The following is a 4,953-nucleotide window of genomic DNA, read 5'->3' on the forward strand; positions in this document are numbered from 1 at the left end:
TTATTATAACCAGAAGCCGCCATCTTGGATTTCAAAATGGCGTCGGACATCGATTTCCGGTCTCTATACGTCACCACGATTCCGAAAATTTCCATATGTTTTGTATAGTTTGTTGTACAAGTTTGGCAGATTCTTATCTGATACAAACCATTTTTCCCACTATGCCAGGTTTTTCGGCATGCATGATAATATAAAATGATAGAGATGAAACAGTTTTCCAAAAATGTGGTGGAGATACTATACGTCGTTTAATTGATAATGATTGATCACAAACGTTCTCTCAAAAGATAGGGATGGATAATAACTTCTCCATCATTGATAGGTTCTCTGATAATACCCTCTATCATCTATCTATCATTTTTCTATCACTGATAGTATCATTGATAGAAGCAGTTGTGATAGGGATAGAGATAGGTGATAAAGATAGGTGTGAAAATGATAATTGATAGGGATAATTTGGATGCCTGGGCATTTGAAGCCTCCCGTCGTATGGTCATTTCCTTCCCCTTTTTTGCATGGCATGCATCTCGGTTGCTTCGTGCAGCCTCTTGTAATGTGACCTTTCTCCCCGAATTGCCTGCATAGATCAGATCTGTCAGGGCCATTGCAGTTCCTCGGCTGGTGACCGAAACTCATGCCTTAGTCATGATATAATCAAATGAGCTAAAATTATGGGAAAATGATCAAAATTAATCCACAACTGTTTGTACTATGTGTAGCCTGTCCACTAGGTAGAAGGTATGAATCCATAATTTTCAGCAAGAAGCTACAAATGCGGAAACGTTTGATTCCCCGACATTGTAACAACTGGCATTCTATAGCACTGCAATCATGACCGATAACGAGCTACATAAACCCGCAGATGGCTTCTTATCAACTGTCAAGGATGGCATCCGCTCAGTTCTTGAAAACGGTAAAGCATTGACGCTGATGAAAGTTCTTGGGAATTTCTAGTAGGTATTTTGTAGATAACATTGAGCGTTAAATTCGTATTTCTTTTTACTGAGCTATTGCATTGCCTGGTCACCAAGAAGCACATCCCACGTACTCCTTGGCTCGTATACAAACGAAACAATTTATTGATTCCCACCAACTGGTTCCCCGCGAGCCAATCAAAATCGCATTCATATTTGCTCACAGATCATGAAACGAGCCTTCCAATGCTTAGCAGAAACATAAATCAAACTTAATCATCTTCTGGAGGATTGGAAAACGAATTAAAAGCGCAACCTACATTGTGGCGCCGGAGCTGTGTCGTAATCTCAGACTCTTTCAGACTAGAAAAGTTGCAATTTCTCGCTCCGTTGGATCAAAGAAGCGTACCTAGTGCTCTTATGCGAATGTCCATAAATTAGCACGTTGTAATCGGTCGCCAGGTACAGGTCAAATCAGGGTGAATTATGGTTAATCTTGTGTGTTGCATGACTAGCGAGGAGGGGAGCACTTCCGCGTGAGACTTTGTCCTCTCTGTTAGAATATCTTGAGCCCTACAAAGTGCTCCGATACCGGTGCATTCAAACGCTCATAAAATCACGTCCAACCGATAATTCACTGTGGACAAATTAGCACGATCGAGGCGTCGATCGTTACTGCAAACTGAAAGCACCGTCAATTATGGCGGCAACCTTACGACAACTAGCATGCGGAATGGCCATCATGGTCGTGAACCTACACTGAGTCATGAGAATTTTCCCCTTACAAGCATCAGCATCATTTGTACACATGTCGATCTCATCGGTATCTTGAAAATCTCCCACCAGCGTCCATCCATCCATCCATCCACCCATCGTGCTATGTTAGAGCAAGAGCAAAATGTTTCTTCTTGCCGGGGTTCTTGCTCTCGATTCTTGAAACTAGTTGATGAGATGCAGTTGGCAGGTTTTTTGAACCATATGCGTGTGGTAGCCAAAGTGCGTTCATAACTTCGAACTCGGCTATAAATAATTCTGATGCTGATGATCTTTCCTTCGTAGTTTGCGATGCGCGACGTTGATAGACAGGTTCGATGATGAAACGGACTAAGCTATTTATAACGGTTCCCAGAACATCGTGAACTAGCCTAACACGTCCGGTGTACGCCCGTCCAGACACAGACGCACGGTTACGGTCAACAACGACGAGCTAGGTGGCAGCAGCAGCAGCAGCATCCGAGCACTATGAAGAAGCGAAGGAAAGGAAAAGGTCAGTCTTAATTGAACCATGGAATCATAAGCGCACACTTACACACTCTGATCACTCACATCTGTCGACTCCAGCAGCGGGATTCTGATGAGACTACTACCGTAGGACTTTGATGGTTCGCTTTGCTGTATTCTAACTAGCGGTAGCCGGAGAACGATGCCATAATCGCAAGATCATGTGTCTTTCTACTAAGCTTTATGACGGTTGGTTGGTTGGATGGTTGTTTGTATATTTGTCGAAGCCAAACACGAACACAGCGGATTTCTGTTAGTTTTTTTTTTATTATTGTTTCAATCCATTCATAACGAGATGAAAAAGAATGCACCGGAAATGCTTGGCTGGGTTTCACTTTCGTGAGCTGAATTGAACGCGTGCCCCGCTTTTTCGCTAATGGGTCATCACGCATTCGAGGTTTGCCTTGCGATCCTGCTGCGTGGGTTGTTTATATTTTGGATCATTTTCGGTCATCAATTTTCCACGGAATTTGCTCAACCCGAGCAAAAATTCCCGAGCTAGTCATCGCAGGTATAATTATACATTTTCGTTCGATTCATAGTTTGCCGCCCACTGTATGCAAATCAGTGTGAGAAAGAGATTCAATCTATGCGATCGAAATGTGAATTATGATGCTTGAAGAAGTAATCGCAGAATAACAGATCTTCCGTTTTGTAAGTACAATGCAATTACGAAGATAGCAGAGAACAGTGCCGAGTCAAATTGACATACAGAGGAAGTAATGGGCTCGATAAGAGATGTCGATTTGAATGTGTGTACTTTTTATGACTTGAGTTTGATGAGTGTGAACAGGAAATTTAAATGATAAAATGATTGAATTACTTAACCTGCACTGCACGTCCTTGGTACGAACCGTGTAATTTTCGACTACTCTATAATTTAGAATGGTAACCAGATATTCCAGAAGTTATCATTTGAATACAATGATTCTTGATACCCCGATAAGCTGTGATCGAATAAGACTGTTTACAACGGTATTCGGTGTGGCACTGTGTGGAACTATCGATTCAAGAGATGGCCAAACACTGAGCCTGATTTTGGCCTATTCCTATTTCGAACCAATTTTGTAATACTAAAAGATGAGTAAATAGTAATCAGCGAGCTATTTTTTGATTAATGATAACGATTGGCACATCACATTCGGATGCAGCGACCGACTGATAAGGATGTAAGAGTATGGGAGAGTAAGTGCAAGAACAAAGCTTGCCCCTCTCGTGGCGAACATGTGAACTATCAAATGATGTGGATTTAGTGGCAAGTCAACCTGGAAATCCCGGAAAACTGGGAAAAAGTCGGGTATAATCTAATTTCAATGATTTCAATAGTTTATGAATTTCACATAAGTGATATTGACACATATATAAAAACTAAAAATATACAAAACTAATTATTTCGTTCATACAAAACCTTCTACGCAACTAAAAGTGTGCTGCAAGTTGGTGGTTCAATACTAATTCACTAATCCATTTATTATAGTATTCTTTTATTTGTTTGAACATTTGCAGAAACGTCCCTTTTGCCCAAAAATTCCATTTCCCACATTCAAATTGCAATTTTTAATCAAGCCTTATTTATGAAAAGGGCCTATACAAAACATTAAGCTTATCTTCGGAAAACTGTTACTCGAAAATTGTTTGTCCGATCGGTTTGGTGCCTTCGGCAACGTTGTAGGGACTATTTGAAAAATATGTACACTCTAAACTTGTAAAATTCGAACGAAGGCATTGAAGAGGAAGTACAACCATAGAGGTAACTCTAAGACTAGAGGTCCCGAAGAATCGTGCTCAACTTTTTGGCTCAGATCTGGTACTCTCTTCGGTCCCAAGCTAATCGATGCACCCCTCGATACATAGGAAAATCCACGAACCCCTTATTTAGTTATTTTATCTGTCAAACTTTCATAGCGAATCAAAACAAACATAGTGTAGTACTAGAATTTCGACTAGAATGGGGTAAGTTAATCGATTTTCTTGGGACCAATAGGATAAACAAGTAGTGAGCCAATTTAAAATCGTTAGTTTCCACCGGTTGGTACAACCTTGTTAACAAACAGTATAAGCGGCTCAACAAACTATACCTACCATGTACATACGGATACATACATACGTACCATACGGATCGGGAAGAGTCTAGTACGGATAGGATGGTTTTAAATGCTTCTAAACAGTGTTGGCAAAATCATCAATCAAATGATATTTTTCCGCTCTCATACAGTCTCAATATCAAGCATGATATTGGAACAAAATATCATGCATGACATTGATTTTACAAGCACCTTTGATGTTGCGAGACTATTCACAACGTGTAAAGTTGAAGCTGAGAGTTAAATCGACGCAAACATGGTTCCGTTGCTCCTCGATTTCATAGAAAGAGAAGGTATAATAGTGCTATCTCTTTTTTGTCTTCACCGATGGCAGACACGAAGCGACTGCTACCAGCTACCAGAAGTTAAAGTTGCGTTCGGGTGTAAAGCAAAAATCATGAAACTCAATCTCCCCAGTGAGGCACCACAGTTTGGTGAAATTTGCAGCTGGTGAGTATTGTTAACTGGATATTCCCAGCTGCGATATCAAAGCTTGCAATATTAACCGCGTCGGCGCCGGTGGTGTAGTGGTAAGCGTGACTGTTTACTCACCCCAATGGGTCTGGGTTCAATCCCAGGGATTTTTCTGAGGCATAAAAATCTCTGGTCACGTCTTCCTTCGGGGGAGGGAAGTAAAGCTGTTGGTACTGGCCCATGTGTGTTGAATGGGTGCG

The 4,953-nt window shown here is 41.1% G+C and overlaps 1 long non-coding RNA gene across 1 annotated transcript; it reads right to left on the reverse strand.

The window, feature by feature from the left end:
- Positions 1–369: 369 nt before the first annotated feature.
- Positions 370–3,200, reverse strand: LOC135702392 (uncharacterized). Its single transcript, XR_010517696.1, has 2 exons — positions 2,224–3,200; positions 370–2,154 (listed from the first exon to the last, which is right to left on the reverse strand). It is a non-coding gene; the product is annotated as an uncharacterized LOC135702392 (long non-coding RNA).
- Positions 3,201–4,953: the final 1,753 nt, after the last annotated feature.

Source organism: Ochlerotatus camptorhynchus, unplaced genomic scaffold (genome assembly GCF_037179485.1).
Source record: "Ochlerotatus camptorhynchus isolate MF236.1 unplaced genomic scaffold, CSIRO-AGI_Acam_v1.1 ptg000192l, whole genome shotgun sequence".
NCBI lineage: Eukaryota > Metazoa > Arthropoda > Insecta > Diptera > Culicidae > Ochlerotatus > Ochlerotatus camptorhynchus.